Source organism: Miscanthus floridulus, chromosome 4 (genome assembly GCF_019320115.1).
Source record: "Miscanthus floridulus cultivar M001 chromosome 4, ASM1932011v1, whole genome shotgun sequence".
Taxonomy (NCBI): domain Eukaryota; kingdom Viridiplantae; phylum Streptophyta; class Magnoliopsida; order Poales; family Poaceae; genus Miscanthus; species Miscanthus floridulus.
Genome location: NC_089583.1, coordinates 24,542,769 through 24,560,964, shown reverse-complemented (window position 1 = coordinate 24,560,964; position 18,196 = coordinate 24,542,769). Strand labels below are relative to the sequence as shown.

General features: G+C 42.3%; 1 pseudogene; it reads left to right on the top strand.

Annotated features, from left to right (window-relative positions):
- The first annotated feature begins 13,455 nt into the window (after positions 1-13,455).
- LOC136551171 (uncharacterized) lies at positions 13,456-15,697 on the top strand (annotated as a pseudogene).
- The last annotated feature ends 2,499 nt before the right edge of the window (positions 15,698-18,196 follow it).

Sequence of the window (18,196 nt, the reverse complement as noted above, 5' to 3'; positions counted from 1 at the left end):
TGTTTTTTAGACTCTTGGGTCGAGCCTTGGCGTGAAAGCCGGTCCCCGAGGGACCCCGGGTTTATGAACCCGACATATAGTATGTTTGAATGCTATGCATGTTTGTTGGATGCTTGTGTGATGCTTAATGATCTTGTCTAGTCGGTGAGTTTACGTGGTGGTCAAGAAGCAGTTCTTTGGAGGCTACAAATCAATAGAAGAAGGATCTAAGTTTAAGGCAAGTATAGCATGTGATCTTCCTTGTTGTCCTATACACCTTAAATCATTTAATTCGTACTACATGTGTCTACCTTGACTACCACTAAGGACTTTCTAGTACTTTGTTACCTAGTACCTTGATTCCTATGGGGTATTATATTGGGTAGTATGATGCTAGTGCTCAACTAAAGCCATGATCTTGTAACTTGACTAATGGAATATGCAATAAATATTAAAAGATGCTTTTTAGCAACATGGAATCAGGGGGCTAGAGCATTGGGTTGTTTTTATGATGCTCTAGATTCCGCTCCCTAAGGACTTATTTGTAAGTGATCATCCAGGACTTATAGTACAGCTGTGAGGGCTACATGGCTCTAGCTTTAGCTCAGTATGAGGACCTTTTCTAGCTTGTTAGCAGTTAACTTTATTGGCGTAAGAATGGCTTGCCGAATTGGGTATAGTGCGGCCTCCGTGCCCTGATGTATAGGCTGTGTGTCATTGTGACATCGGGAAGGGGGGCTCTATATCTGTTTGCCGAGTGAATCTAATGGCCCTAACTTGTTAGACGAACCTTTGAAAGGCTTCATAGTGAACCCTGCCGACCTTCCTTGGTAGTGCGTCAAGAGATTGGCCGCCTCAGGCGAAAGGGTAAATCACGACTCACAATGAAAGTGTACAAAATCTGTAGAGTGTAAAACTGGTATATCAGCTGTGCTCACGATCATGAGCGGCCTTGGAACATTTATAGAATAGATGATAATTAATGGTTAATGATGATGAAGACAGATGATACTAATGATGAAGATGCTCACTAATGATTACCGTGTATGCTATTCATTATTTATGTTTATCCTGATCATGTGTTTATATGGGCTTGTGAATAAACTTGTTGCCACCCAATTGCTAAAAGATGGCTCATTAAAAGCTAATCGCAGTAAACCAGTGTCGTCCTTTTGAGCCTCGTGAACCCCATGTTATATTTGTTGAGTACGACATGTACTTACGCTTTCTTTATTTTTTAAATCTTTAAAAAAATCCTGAATGGGTACCAGATTGCTAGAGTTTAGAGGAATTAGGCTTGTGATCAACCAGTTAGTTGTCCCTATAGAATTGGAGTCTTCACCCAAAGATTGGAGTTATCTTTTCATTGTTTGTTGTCTAAGGTTATATCCTTTATACTGAGTATATTATATTTTAAGCATTGTCTATTGATATTACCTTTATTTGTAGCTATATGTGAGATTTGACTTCCTGGGCTCACATATGGTGTGTATCTGGTTTTGTCCTTAAAACCAGATGCTACAAAATAACCCCATAACATTGCATCTAAATTACCCATCTTTACTATTATGAAAGATGATTTCAAATAACCCTCTAACTTCTGTAACGCCCTAGAGTCCAAACGGCTCAGGCTCACTCTGCACATTGAGTGAATCACACCTACTACCATCCCACTTATGTTTTCGTCGCTTCGCATAAAAGGATTAACCCAAGGATGGTGGGATGAACTCTAGAAACCTTAAATATGGTCTAACCCGCCTTTAACAACCAAGGTGCGACTAAACCCCACAATATCTCATTAACATGCACATGGGCCACTATGGGCCAAATTTTAAACTAGGCCGGATGTGACACACGCCCTCTCCATTCAATTCCATGTCGTCAAGAAGCCCTTGGTGAGTTCTTCGTTCTGCCCTCTTTCTCCCGATGCTTTTATTTCGGACAATCGTGGCTCGTAGGCCGTTTTCTGTGCTCGCCGGTGAGTTGCTCACTGTCGGCAATGGTCACTGCTGCTGACGCTACTATTTCGGCTAGTGCAAAACACCCCAAGCGTCAGGCGCCGTCCAAATCCAGATCAACGGCCCAGATTAGAAGATACCCTCTTCGGCTGGCATTTTGCTAAAGAGCCCCTGCAGTTTCACGTAATAGAACCCGCAGTCCATGACGCACTTTCAGAATACATTTTCCTATTCTAAAAGCATAGTTTCTTTCTAATAGATTCAAAATATGTTTTCATCTATTTACAAGTTTTGCCACTATTTTCTCTAGGCCATAACTTCTCTGTTTTAACTCCGATTTCATCCGTTCAATTTGCGTTAGATTCATATTGAGTAATCTACATATTTATACTACTGTTAAATATGTTTTCAACTTTTAAAATTCGAAGTTAGATTTAATTTGTTATTTTATTAAAGGAAATCTTGTTTAATTCATAACTTCTTTGTTATAGCTCTGATTAGAGTGCTTCTCGTGTCTGTGTGTTCGTAATAATGTGTAGAACATCTTTAAAACCTTTTCATTCCATGTTTCATATGTTTGGTATACTATTCTAATTTAGTTCTATTATTTGCTTCATAGTATGATTGCATGGATGCTTGTGTGGCGCTTTATGATCGTGTCCAGTCGGTGAGCTATACGTGGTGAATCAAGAAGCAGATCTTTGAAGTTTGGGACTAGAAGAAAGATCATAGTTTAAGGCAAGTATAGCATGGGATCTTCCTTATTGTCCTATACACCTTTAATCATTTAATTCGTGCTGCATGTGTCTACCTTGGCACCCGTAGTAATTTTCCTAGCTAATTGATATCCTAGATTCTTTGACACCTTTGGGTTATTGCATTGGGTAGTATGATTCTAGTGCTCAATTAAAGACCATGATCTTGTAACTTGACTAATGGTTTATGTAATAAACACTAAAAGATGCTTTTTAGCTACATGGAATAAGGGGGCTAGAACATTGGGCTATTTTATGGTGCTCTAGATTCCTCTCCCTAAGGACTTATCTGTAAGCGAACATCCATGACTTACAGTACAACTATGAAAGCTACATGACTCTGGCTTTAGCTCAGTATGAGGACCTATTCTAGCTTGTTAGAGGTTACCTTTATGGTGTAAGAATGGCTTGATGAATCGGGTATAGGACTAGCCTCTACTCTTATGTGTATAGTCATGATGGAATTGTGCCATTTGATAGGGGGTTCCTATATCTATTTGTCGAGTGAATTTAATGGCCCTAACTTGTTAGACGAACCTTTGAAACACTTCATAGTGAACCCTACCGACCTTCCTTGGTAGTGGGTCAAGAGGTTGGCCACCTTGGGCGAAAGGGTAAATCACAACTCACAATGAAATTGTACAACCTCTACAAAGTGTAAAACTGGTATATCAGCCATGCTCACAGTCACGAGTGGCCTTGGACCCTTACGAAATAGATGATGAACACTGATGATACTGATGATAAAGATGCTCACTAATGATTACTATTTATGCTATTGATTATTCATGTTTACCTGATCATGTGTTTATATGGGTGTGAATAAACTTGTTGCCACCCAATTGCTAAAAGATGACTCATTAAAAGCTAATTGCAGTTAAACAAGTGTTCAGCCTTTTGAGCCTCATGAACCCTATGTTATATTTGTTGAGTACGACATGTACTTACGCTTGCTTTACTTTTTAAATCTTTTGAAAAGTCCCGGATGGGTACCAGATTGCTAGAGTTTAGAGGAATTAGGCTTGTATCTACCAGTCAGTTGTCCCTATAGAATTGGAGTCTTCACCCAAGGATCGGAGTTGTCTTTCCACTGTTTGGTATCTAAGGTTATATTCTTTATACTAAGTACATTATATATTGAGCATTGTCTTTCGATATTACCCTTATTTGTAGCTATATTTGAGATTTGACTTCCTAGGCTCACATATGGTGTGTATCTGGTTTTATTCTTAAAACTGGGTGATACAACCATGGTCGCAAGACAACATCCCTAAGTCATTGAGATGAAGCTTTCATACAAGTACCACTAAGGTTCCTTCTTTGACCATAAAGATGATCAGTGAATCACTGACAAACAAAGAAGAACAACTCTCCGCCATGCCACTAGACAATCAAGGAGGAACTTGAGTTTGCATCTCTAATGAACACCAACTCATCAACCAAGAATCAACACAAATCAAAGAAGGGTTGACAGGAGAAGATCATGCAACTATCCAAATGCTGCAAAGAAAATATACAAGAAAAGGTCCTGCTCAATGGACTACGAGCTCTCGCCCATAGGTAAATCGGATAAGCCTCCTTCAGGTATGTTTGTCCCTAATCATTCCAATAAACAGAAGGAAAACATAAGGTATATCCAACCAAGCATTATGCAACATAGAATCACATTCATAGGAGAATTCTATCATCCAAACTTGATTCTGCATTTTGCAAAATTATTCAAGTATGGGGGATGGAGTTCTTCAAAACATCTCATGTCATGTTGCTAGTTTATCTTGGTCATCCCTACCTTTATGATGAGGTCAACTTGCTAAATCTCTAACAAGTAAAAAATTTAAATAATCATGCTCCTTTGGTTCACCATACATATTCTTGTTTCTACTTGAATAAATCTCTTGACACTTTGAAGACTCCTTGTTCTATTATAAGTCTGCTTTGGAATATTATTCGGACATAATCATTGGATCAAAACATACTTGTATTCGGTTGGGAATGTTAGGAGATCATTTGTAGAAACAAACCAAGGTTTGAGGAATTCTTCAAAATAATTTCGTACATCTTTGCCTTAACCTTGTTGAAAAATTGAAGTAGTGGTGAACAATAAGGCTTTCTTTATTTTGTCAAGCTTTGTTCACCCTTATGAGAGGTTTGTCATGCTCTTAAAATCAAGATCATGTACACTGCACCCATATATGCACTACTCCTACACTTGAGGTATACGCAAAAACATGCTTTCCATTTAGATCCACCCAAAAATGTTTTACTCCTACACTAGGAGTGAACACCAAAAATATGTTTTATAGGTTATTCACCAAATAAATGCTCCAAAGTTATTGTTGCTATCTCTCAAAAGTTTTGTTGCAGAGAAGAGGCATGGGCTATGCAAAAGTTATTCATATAAAAAAGAAAAAATAGGAGATTTGAAAAAATGGACAAGTGTCGAGATATTGAAAAACAATGGGTACTTAGATGCCTGCCTAAAAAAAGAGAGAGATGAATAAGATAGTCCATGTTCTCTTGCAAAAATATTTCCAAGTTTCAAGAGAGAGATATGTTTCCAAGGAGCAAAGTGGAATTAGGTTAGCCACCATATATATCCACCTCATATATTCACACACATGCACATCTTGATTTGATTCTATGACTCAACTCTCTTTGGATCCGAGGTTTGACTTTACAATATATGCATTGCAAGTATGTTCTAGCTTTCTCCCTACCTATGAACTCCACATAAGCCTTAGTGGTAGGAAGAGAAAAAGGGCATAAACATCATTACTGCCTTTGGTGAGGATTCACAAATACCACATATATTGAGAGACTTTAGAGTATCATATAATGGAATCTCTGAGTTTTATTTTGAAAACTTATAAAAACTCCAGAACAATGATGAAACGAAGAACTTGAGACATAGTGCTTGACTAGATCATTCTGTCTTTCAATTGCTCAAGACCCAAGTGAAGGCTAAGAAGCCCCATGGTTGAAGGTAATATGGGTAAGTTTGAAAGTCAGATCAATTTATTCTAATCCGGAGGAGAATTTTTGATTAAACGCATGTGTACTTTTGAGGAGTGAAAGCATTGTAGCAACTCCTGATCCATTGTTCAATTTTAACTTTGCTCAGGGAGTAGCAAAGGTTAAGTGTAGGGGAGCTTGTTGATGGTCGTTAACATCAATCATAAACCGTCAACATATCCTGCATATGTACTTAATTCCATCACCAAATATAGGTTTAGGGGTTTGAACTAATAAATTTCATAAGTTTTAGTGAATCTATGTTTTTAGCAGCGTTTATCTAGAAAACCATCAAGGTGGACCCAAACATCAGACTTAATCACGCTTAACCGCTGGCATGTGGGCCCCACCTGTCAGGATCTCCTTTCTATGTTGGCTTCCCACCGCCTCCTAGATTGCATCTATGCCGTTTATTCAAGTCGGTTTGATCCAAGGGTACAGAATTAACGCTACTTCCCTATATATACGGCCCTATACCCCCTCCCTAAGCCATCCTAAAACCCAAATTCATATCTCTGATTCAGATCTAGACACACCAGGAGGAATAGGTCTAGAACTTTCTAATGTAGTAGATTAGTAGCTCAGGAGTGAGGGTCGAGTTGTGCTCATGCTCAAGTTTTAGATCTAGTCTTGGAGGCTCGACAAAGCCTTGTATCTCCACTTCTACATCTTGTAAGACTTATTATCAATTCATCATATTCCTATCTACATGGCTATACTTACTTTTAATATGTATCTTGCTTAGTTGAGGTTATCATTACTTTTGTGTGCGGGTTCATAGAGTGCTTAGCCTGCTAGTTTACGATGGTTGGGCAAAGTAGCCGAGCCACATGTAAGCATGGTGCTTATACGATGCTCTACCTATGAGTACACCCTGTTCTCTTGTTGTATGGTAGCAGTGGGAGGTGATAGCCCCATCTATCCTTCGTAGTCCATACCGAATTGAACAGGTTCTTAAATTGTAGGATCATAGTCGCGTCAGTAGAGTTATCCTTTTGCGGTGCTCTACTATCTAAGCAGCGTCCTGAAGTACACAAAAGTAGAGTTAGTCTTAGCTAAAGTTGGGTATATATATACTTTGATCCTTTAGTCTTAGCTAAAGTTGGGTATATATATACTTTGATTCTGTAATAGGAATATCATAGGAATCTACCTCACCTGTTATTCTCCTGAGTTAACTAGTTTACAATATCTTAGTGATCTATCCCCTAAGTGTCATTATGCTTAATTTCTATCATTACCTTTACCCCTTGCTCTAGCTATGATGGTATGTTGACTGATAGATACTCCTTTGATATACAATAATCTTTACTCTATTGTTTCCCTATGGTAAAATATAAATAACGATACCTAGAATACTCCCAGTAAAATGCTACAATGGTATTTTGTACGCTTGCGGAATCCATCATATTCTATTTGCGTTTATAAATTGCAACAGTAGGATTATGACTAAGAGATTTGAGATGTCTATGATGGGTGAATTGAAGTTCTTCCTCGGATTTCAAATCAAGCAAGTGAAGGATGGAACTTTTATTAGTCAAATGAAATACACTGGCGATATGCTAAAGAAGTTTGACATGGCAAATGCAAAGCCCATGAAAACTCACATGCCAACCAACGGACATCTTGATCTCAATGAGGAAGGGAAAGCCATGGATATCAAGGTATATCGCTCCATGATCGGCTCTCTACTTTATTTGTACGTATCTAGGCTCGATATTATGCTTAGTGTGTGTATGTGTGCTAAATTTTAAGCTAACCCGAAAGAGTGCCATTTGATGGCTGTTAAGAGAATCTTGAGATATTTAGTACACACTCCTAACCTTGGATGGTGATATCCCAAGGGCTCCAAGTTCGATCTACTTGAGTATTCGGATTCCGATTATGCCGATTGCAAGGTAGATCGAAAAAGCACTTTGGGGACATGTCAATTCCTTGGACAGGTCCCTAGTGTCTTGGAGTTCTAAAAAGCAAAATTGTGTAGCCCTTTCCACCGCCGAGGTCAAGTATGTTGCAGCCGGTGCATGTTGTGCTCAACTACTTTGGATGAGGCAAACCCTTTAAGATTTCGGATGTCGCTTCACCAAAATCCCACTATTATGTGATAATGAAAGTGCCATAAAGATTGCAAACAATCCCGTAAGCCACTCAAGAACCAAACATATAGACATCCAACATCAGTTCTTGAGAGATCATGAAACCAAAGGAGATATCAAAATTCACAATGTGAGCATCGAAAAGCAACTAGCTGATATCTTCACTAAGCCTCTTGATGAGTCAAGGTTTTATGCTTTGCATAGTGAGCTAAATATACTTGCCTCTCGTAATGTGGTTTGAATTTTAGCACACCTTTGATTGATTAATCAACTAGTATCTAGGCAAATGTTTTCAAAAAGTTTCAATTTTGTGCATCAAAATGTTTTATTAAAAGGGACTTGAGTACGATGGTCATTGCTTGTAATGATGTTTTCTGATTGACCATGAATATTTCAAGTGTATATGTCCAGTACGCATATATTTAGGGAGTATATAGGAATAGCTTAATTCTTGTTGTCTGTAAAGTGCGGCAGTGCTGCTCTATTTCCGGCAGTGCCGGGCTCCTAGTAGTGTTGTGCCTGGAGCGGTGGTGATGTGCCTTCTCCCCTTGCGCCTGGCAGTGGGCCTGCAGCAGCAGCTATTGCTGGGCCCTTTCTTTTCGCTTGGCCCAGCGGCAGCTCTCTCTCTATTCTCTCCCTATCGCTCTCTTTATCTAAGACTGAGAGGCCACGCCCCTTCTCTTGGTCGCTGCCTGACCAGAGGGCATCGCCCTCTCTCCCTGCCGTGCTGCTGCCTGGCCTAGGTGTCATAGCCCCTCTGTTGTGCCATGTGGCTTGGCAGGCCTCTCCCTCCGGCGGCTGCCCCTTGGTGTGTGGGGCCGAGTGGAAGCCCTAATTTGATTTTGCTAATTGATGAAACCTATTTGGATTAATCCTTGCATCTAAGTAACAACACTAGTAGATTGCGCGTTCCCCGACAGAAGAGTAGAGCGCCGATCATTATGATTGTGAGGGGTTCTTGTGCCTTCCCCGACAGAGTGCCAAAGGCAACTCTAGTAGATTGCGCGTGGCTTGTGGATCCTCATCTTGTGTTGGTTGTGCGGCACCCGGTTGCGGGTTTGGCGTGTGATGCGTATTAGTGCGTGAACCTCCAAGTGAGTGAATTGCCACAATGTGGACTAGCTTGCCGGCAAGCAAGTGAACCTTGGAGGAAAAATCTTGTGTTTTGATTGTCTCCTTGGTATTCATTGATAAATAACTTGCCACGGCGGTATATCCATTCTATCCTTCTCTTGCATTACTTTGTATTTACCATGTGTAGTGCTTGTGGTAGTTGTAGCTAGTTTAGCTCTTTAGTTGTAGTTCTCTAGCTAGCTTTGTTCACCTATGTGTACTTTAGTGACTTAGCACTTGTGTGATACACTAGAGATCATAGAAATTAGAGTGGGTAGGTGGCTTAGAACACAAGTGTAGAGTTAGTGTAAAATTCGCTTCGTCATCTTATTTGCTAATCACTTGTCTTAATGTTGTTGTAGAAATTTTTAATAGGCTATTCACCCCCTATAGCCATTAGAACCTTTCACCGAGCCCATCTCGTTAAAGGTGAATCGAGTTTGAACCCTATCTCCTCTGATCTATGCAATGGATTCGATCTCTAGAAAGAATGTTGTTATTTGTGTACGTATATTGGATATAGATGCTGTTGTAGTGGTTGATTTGAATCCATTTGGAGATTCAAGATGGGGGCATGAACAGTGACAGCGGCAGTGCCGCGTGTGCTGCAGCAGTGCCGTGCACTATTCGGGCTGCTCCGATCCGTTACTCTCCACTTCGATTGATCTCATCCACTACAGCAGCTCATCTTCTCTCCAGTATGCAAATCACTTATTCGTTCTTTCATAAATTTGCATAGATGTCCTCCGATGGTGAAGAAGAGAGGAGAAAAAAGAAGAAAATGGACCCAGCCAAAGGAAGGCAACAGCAACCCTCTGTTCGTGCTGGCAAAAGTAATCCAACAAGAGGCAAAGGACGAGTTGTTGGTGATAGGGGGAGCACCCAGCAGCAGGTGGTTCAGGAGTTGCAGCTTGAGATGATGGGGCGAGTTATCGGTCCAGATGTCTGTCCTAATACCCCTAAGAGCAAGTATTATAAGGCTGAGTCAGCCGGCTGAATTGAGGCCACATAGGAAAAAAGGCATGATCTGGCAGAGAGAGAAAAGGAGAGAGAAAACGGGCCGGCGCTCTACTCTTCGCCGGGCTGAATCTGACGACACAGCCTGCATCCAGCCAGCTGCGGGCGAAAAGAAGGCGCTTCATTCCCCACCGAACGATCCCGTGCGAACCCCCTAGTCTCGCTCGACCGCGCACACTACCGCCGGCAGCGCTCTTGCGGCAGCAAGGAAGCAGACTAGCACTGACAGTTAATTCTTTAAAAAAAACATGCTAAACGCCAGCTTATCAGTAAGCCTATCATACGAGTGTTTCTTAGGATGGCTATAGCTGACATGGCAGTAGCATACAGCCCGCTGCTGGCTGGGTTATTAACCATGCTCTAAGCATATGAATGAGTTTGATGGATCGTACATGGTACCATATTCTGAGGATGTGCAAGAGAGGATGCCTCAAGATACTAAGCAGAGACAGAGGACTGGTTACCAGAACTAGCACAAGATTGTGAAGGAGGCCAGGATGATTATTCCCTACACTGTACCTAGAGACACTAGTATTGATTATCGCTTTTGGAATGAGTTCCATTCTAATTATTATCTCTCTATGCTTTTCAATGCAAAGAATTCCAAGATTCTGAAAATGAAATATGTGGACTGGGAGCACTTGGAATCTAAGAGAGATAGAGATTTCAACCAAGCTATAGCAACATGCAAGAAATTTGGACTGTATGATCTCATGGCTTTTAAGTATGATTGGAATACTGAGATTCTGTTACAGTTCCTTGCTACCTTCTATTGCTGCAACAGGTTAGATATGCTTCGCTGGATGACTGAAGGTCGACACTACAAGATCGATTTTAAGACTTTCTCTCGCTTGTTGGGACTTGGTGCTAAGGATAGGGGTTTCTAGGAGATACATGATCAGGGCACTTTGTCAGTGAAAGAGATCACTTTCATGTATGTGAATCATAGAAAAGCTGATGGCAAGGTAAAGGGCCTAAAAAGCTTCTACTACATACTTAACAACCTCCTCAGGACATCAATTAACCCAAAGGCGTTTAAATTATTTCATATTGTGAATTTGCGTATAGGAAAAGCCGTACTATAAAGAGGGATACAATGCACAAGCTTAAATGTGCAACGAAGTGCTAAAAAAGTTCCACCAAAATATCCTCAAAACCTAGCCACTGCGGCAAGTTTTTCACTCTTCACCTGTTTGGCTGCCTGGCTTGAGCGGCACTGTCGTGACTTAAAAGTTATCGTTGGACAGTAGGGGGTATGTCTATCTCCTTCTTGCTTCCCCAACGATCATCTCGACCATTCACTCATCTTCAACCTTCAGACAAGAGCAACTCTCCATTCAAGGCTCCTAAGCTCCCAAGCTTTCTCCCTTGCATTCCTTTGCTAATCCTTGAGAGATTGAGCCTCTAAACTCCATTAGAGAGTAGCCCCAACTGAGCTTAAACTCCTAAGAGCACTTGGTTCGCATCTAGCCGGTGGATTGTGTTTGTTACTCTTGGAGCAAGGCTCCTAGCCGGCTAGGCGTCGCCCGTGGAAGCCTCCAACTCGTGTGGCAGCTCCGGGAAGTTTTAATCACCATCGACAATCTAGTAAGCAACCCTCATCTCAAGAGACTAACTCTCTTGACTTGAGAACAAGGATAGGGTTTGCGAAAACCCAAGCCTTCATGGTTTCCTCAACAACGTGGACTTAGGACAAGCCTTTGTAGCGAGCTGAACCATGGGATAAACACCTTGTCTCTTGTGTTGCTATGATTTGATTGTGCTCTATTTGTTTGTTGGTGATTCTAGGGTTTGGTCCCGATCTACTTGTGCTTAAGCTTTTGACTACATTAAAGGGGTGAAATGGACTCTACTCTACTCCAGGAACTTCAGTAAATTACTCGATCTAATTTCCTTTGGGCAGTTTTTGAATTGTGACCTCGAGGTAATCTGTGCACGCGGCAGTGCCACTCTGAGGTCGGCAATGCTACTCAAGCGACAGTGCTGGGCTCTAAGTGGAAGTGCCGCTACTATTGCTGATAGAAAACTTTGAGTTTTATTTTGACAGGCCTATTCACCCACCCCCATCTAGGCTTATTCGATCCTTACAAGCATTCTCCACCGCACCTAAGCATGGCCGCCCGCCTTCCTCCTTCTCCAGTCTCCATTGCGCCTCCTGGCCGCCACCTTCCTCCCTCTCCATCGCGCCTCTGGCCCGCTGCGGTCTTCTCTAGCTCACCAGCCGTCTTCTCTACCGGAGTAGCCATAGCTCGCGCCAGACCTGCCACGGCCTTCTCCACCGAAGTGGCGACAGCTGGTGCCAGCATGTGATCGAGAGCGCCACCATCCAGCGTCGCGCGCCCCATATCCACCTCGCTTGTCGTGGAAGGGGAAGCAGGGGAGGCCTGAGCCTACGCCTGGGGAGGCTTGCACTTGCACTTGCGCCTGCGCCACCACAGTTCCCCAGCATGTAGGCCATGCCTGGCTGCCGGCGACGCTGTGTTTCAAGTGTTTTAGGGCGTTTTCAAATATGTTGCAAGCCTATATTTCAAATATTTCAATTGTATCAGATGTACGTTTGAAGTGTTTTATACGGATGTTACAAAAGTAGATTGAGATGTTGTATATATTGCAATGGTTGTATACATGTGTTGCAAGCGTCTGTTCCCAATGTTTTATCTGTTTTTCAAACTATGTTGCAAGTGTGTTTATCTGGATGTTTTGCATATGTTTTCACACATATGTTCTAAGTGTTTTATCTGGATATCTGCGTAATGTTTGCAATGGTTTTTAAATGTTTTCTTAGGTGTTTTTACAAGTATTTTAGAGGCATGTTTCAAGTGTTTCATTTGTCTTATTTTAATGTTACAAGCGTTGTATCTGAATGTTTCAAAAGTAGATCGAGGTGTTACATATGAGATATGCATGAGAAGCGGGAGAGGCGCGAGTGGTCCCCCGCATGCGGTTTGACGCCACGAGCAACGTTTGGGGCGGCGCGGGCCTGTTGCTGGGGCGCTCGCTCGTAAGTCTGACATTGATGGAGATGCTCGGTTGCTTGCTGCGTGAGCACCATCCGACGCTAGCATCCCGGATTGGACGACCGGGCGCTAGCAAGTCCCATGCCATTTTGCTCGGCGAGATGCTTGGCCGTCTAGTGGACAACTTGCCGCACAAGCCAATTGACACTTGCCACGTAAGCAACGGGATTATGGCAACCCAATCAGCACTTGCCGCACAGGCCACTCACACACACGCACTAGACCTATGGCCCAACATTGTCGTTCGGGTTTAGGCCCATAACAAATAGCCACCAATGACAGTGCTGCCGCTTGGCGAGCAAGTAGGAAGCGAGACAGTAAGCAGAGCCGATACCCGACCGGCCCATGGGCCATAGATGGAGGTTAGCTTGGGCCCGGAAGTCCAGCGCGCCGCACGGTTAGATGAGGAGCAGCGTATGCCGTCCCTAAACCCATCTCCCCCTCGTCTCCACTCTCCACTCTCCACTCTCCACTCTGCTCCTCGCGCCGCCGCCGCCGCCGTGCAGCGACGCGACGACAGGTAATGGCTTCCGGCCCGGTGCTCCGGAACGCCGGCTCCCGCCGCCTCTTCTCCTACCCCTACCCTCCGCGCCGCCGCGATCTCGGGACCCGCCGCGCTACCCGATGCTCCCGCGGCTGCGGCGGCGGCGGCAGTGGCGCCGGCTCAGCCGCCACCGCTGACCGGGACCCTCTGGGCGAGGTCCGTGGCCACCTTCACGCGCACGTGAGTACTCCTTGTCCCAGTTCCGTTCCATGCGTACACGCTACTCTGTCGGTTCAGACTCGTGTGATTCGTGATTATCCATTTCCATGGATTCGTTTGCTTCGTTTGATTCACTTTCCAATCCGGATCAACCTGCGCAGGAAGCCCCAATTGAGCGTCGGCACCATTGGGCACGTCGATCACGGCAAAACCACTCTGACTGCTGCTATTACCAAGGTTGGATGCGTTAGACATGGTCATCCTTCATTTACGATGTTTCTTCCACTTCGATTAGAGATACAGATACTAATTTTGTTTCCCTGGATTACTGGGCGATCAAAAGTTACCAAGCTGAATTTGCAGGGAATATTAAGTTTCTAGGGTAACTATTTACATAGATCTCGGCACTTTGTTGCAGGGGATATCAACTACAAGGAATTTGCTTGCAGATGATGCTATGGTGCCTATTTCTTCTCCTTTGACTCCTCCACTGGGTGACGGCGAAGAAACTGACAAAAAGGGGGCTGTGGTAAAACGCCTAAAGGTCCAAGCCATAAAAAAGGATATCAAACAGGTAAACAAACACTGCAGAACTAGTTATTTGCTTCTATGAAACATCTATGAATTTGCTAGTTTACTGACAGCATTTCATATCTATGAATGTGCAAATTATCATAATTTAGCTGTACTGTACATGGCTATTTATCCATGTTTCTTTCTCTGGAATAGTTAATTATGGTTTCGTGAGATTTCAATGCTTTCATAGTACAAATTCCTAAATTGCTGTTGCTGACTGTTTGTTTCTAGAAGCTGCACCTGCCGCCTGGCGCTTAACTTCAGCTCAGTTTGAATGACTGAACAGTAAACACTTGATAATAATACTAAGCATATATGGTGACAGAGAGGAACGCTGTACAGATTTCATTAACACGTATATTGGGCATTGCTTTTTTCTGTAGTCTATTATCATCAGGAGATGTATGTATCTCATCTTTCTGAAGCCTTCTGGCTATTTCAGAGTCCCAAGAAGGTGAATCTGGTAGCAAAGCTGGTTCGAGGTATGCGGGTGGAAGATGCCTTATTGCAGCTGCAAGTGACTGTTAAAAGGGCTGCCAAAACTGTTTACCAGGTCCTTGCTTGTCGAAAATTTGACCACTCAACTGTTTCTATGATAGTGCAAAAATGACCAAAGACATATGTCATCAACATTTCATCTTACAAATCACTGCAGGTGATCCATTCTGCTCGTGCCAATGCAGCTCACAACCATGGATTGGATCCTGATAAGCTCATTGTTGGTAAGACTTTTAACAAGGCAAGATCCATCCCCTACATTTGTTATAATCTAACCACTTTCGTGTTATCCATGAAAACCACAGAGGAGGCCTTTGTAGGAAAGGGACTTTACCTGAAGAGACTGTCTTACCATGCAAAAGGGAGGTGCGGTATCATGGTGCGACCAAGGTGCAGACTGACAGTGGTGGTTAGAGAAGCTACAGCTGAGGAAGAGGCAAAGATTGCCAGACTCAGGGTGAGCAACTATAAGAAGCTGACCAGAAAGGAGCGGCAGCTGATGCCGCACAGGCTCATCGAGGTTAGCCCGAGGTGGGCTCGCAAGAGGAAAGAGGAGGCTGGTGCTACGGCCTAGTACTAGTTTAGGTATGCAGAACCTGCCTTCACTGTTTTGCACTCGACAGAACAAACATGCCATCTCTAGCACAAATACTTGCGCCTCTTGGTGTTGATTCACACAAACAGGTTCCAAATCCACCTGATTTGACTCCTTGGTAATCTTGGTCACTTGGAGTCTCTAGAAAGAGAAATGTTCTTTATTTTAGCAATGTGTTGTAGCAACTAGCACTTGAAATAAACCTCGGAAAAGTAAATTTTGTCTCTAAGGTTGGATGTGCATGGGGCACATGCCCTTAAGGGCACAAAAGCTGCATCTAAAATTCCATTCAACTATTGTTTTTGGCTGGTTTCAAGGGCCACTCTAGTTTCTTTTCCTTCTTCTCTGTATTTGTGCGTGTATTGTACTCTAACTCGTCTTCTTTATGAAAAACGTACTCAATACACTACAAACCAATCTTGCATTGGTACATTGCAGTTTGATGCAGCCGGGAAGATTAGCAGAAAGCGTATAGCACCAAGCTGCTGCAGGATCAGCATATGCCTCTTCCATGATGTCTCCCATTCCCACATCTCACGTTAGAATTTTACAAATTTTGTTTATAGAGTATCGTAGATGCAGGTCAGTTGGCATCATATTTATATCAGTGCTCAGTTATGGTTGTTAATTGAGAAAATTACCTGTAACTTGTGCCACAGTTTCATGATATATAACTGCTGAACACACATGTTGCCTTGAAGATAGTACTAGTGTCATGTTGCAGCAACAATAATTTGTCAAATTTCCCAACCAGGGTTGGGTGATGAAATTTGTCCATTCATTAACCAAGTGTTGTAGAATTTGTATTTTCCTTCAGTATATACACAAAAGTGCAAGCAGTTTGTATTACAGAAGAACTTTTAGTTATCCGATTCTAATTAAATTGGCAGGACTTTATTCAACAAGTGTCATTTTATCTTGCACACGTACAGGTCACACTGGTTTCTTAATGCAAGCACACATATACATATGCATCGAATTAATTAAGCAAGAGAAGTGGCCTGAGAAATAAAACACTGCTTAGTAATTCTAGACTATCAGTATATTTATAAGAAACCATCATACTAAATCTCAATACTAGAATTAATCCAATAAATCACATTATTGGCCATCTAAACATTAAAATAGTCCTACAACCATATCATCATATACCTCTCCAAGGAATCAAAGAGGCCCTCAATGGAGGATTAGTACAACTTGAGAATTGAAGTTGTAATTTACTCCTTTATATCACAGAATTGCCACAGCAGCAGCATACAACATACACACTCTAACCTCACAAGGCCTTTTTCATGCACTCGGTAGTTTCTTTGCCTTCCAAGAAACTAAAACAGATTTAATAATAGTTTGAACAGCAGGCCTAACGTCTGCACTCACTGGAACTGACCATGGTCGACATTTGGCGGATTCCGGACAGGAGCCAAGCTCGCGTGACATTGACCTGTGTGTTATGGCCCCCAGCCAAATGGGCCTACCACTTGGTACACCAAGGGCATATGACTCTTTCCCTATGTCTCCAATTCCCACATATCCTCCCTTTTTCTTTTCCTGTTCCCTCTTTCATCCTTTTCTGTTTATTATGGTAAAACTATTATATATTCACCAAAAGGTGTGGTGCTATCAAGCAAGGATTGGACAAGGTTGTGTGTTGCTTGTTCAGAGATGAAGTGGCAATATATTTATACCCGTATAGGTTTATATATTGTTTGGTAGGTAGGTAATAATTAATCCATCTTTATTTCATGACATAACTTTTGAACACATCTGCTTTTTTTTTTCTTTTTTTTGATAAAAGAATGATTTTATTAATTCACAACCATTACATCGAGTTGATACAATAATTGTGAACCCACTTCAGGCCTCTACATAAAAGCACACACCTTAAAAAAAACAAGAGCCTAAGCAATCACAAGATTCTAATAATTTTTTTGTGCATTCTGCCTGAGCATGTTTTTCATTTTTTTGTGCATTCTCGGCTATATGTTTTAGAGGGAAAGAAAGTTATAACACAAGATCCTAGCAAGTTGAGACTTGTAAAGACCAACACATGACATCAACAAAGTTCTAGTTTAGATAATTATGTGATAATAATTCGCGACCTGACATATAGCCGAGAAACAACCAAAGCAACATAAATATCAAACGACATTCCTAAGCAACAAAGACATTTTGTGCAGTCCACCGCTCAAAGTTAGCATGCAAGGAGCGCAATAGCAACCTCATCATCTCCAATTAAGCTCATCTCTCCCAATATCAACCTGCGTGGTGGTGGGGCATATCTTGATGATGTCCTTCTTCACTAGATAAATACGTCAAGTTGGGTTGTCATTGTCATTGTCTCGTTTCATATACCAACCCTTCGCCAACTTGGACAAACCATCGGGAAATTCAGGATCAATGAAAATATTACAACCAAAATACAATGCAATGTGGTGGTGCCCATGGCAAGAGAGAGTGTACAACTTTGCAATCTCAACAGAAACTTGAACTTACACGCTTGCCGCATGAACTGTGACTAGATGCAAACAGAAAACAACCACATCCAAGAACAGCTCATTACGATTTACAAGGAAGCAAGCACAATGCTTGGGGAGCCCTTATATATGTAGCATAAAACCGTAAGTGGATCCAAAATTTAAGACTCTGTAATTATGATAAGCGACAAGGACGATTGGGAAGTGCTTCCTCCACCATGATCTGCAGCAGTGTGTACGTAGGGAGCAACAAGACGGTCGACCACTACGGCAAGGAGAGGATTCCACTGTATATATGGCTAGGAGGTGCAACAGTCATCACCTCAACAGCCACCAATACGTGCATAGGGCAACAACATCACTAAATCATCATGGGGCACTAGCACTTCGGCAAAGAGTGCTC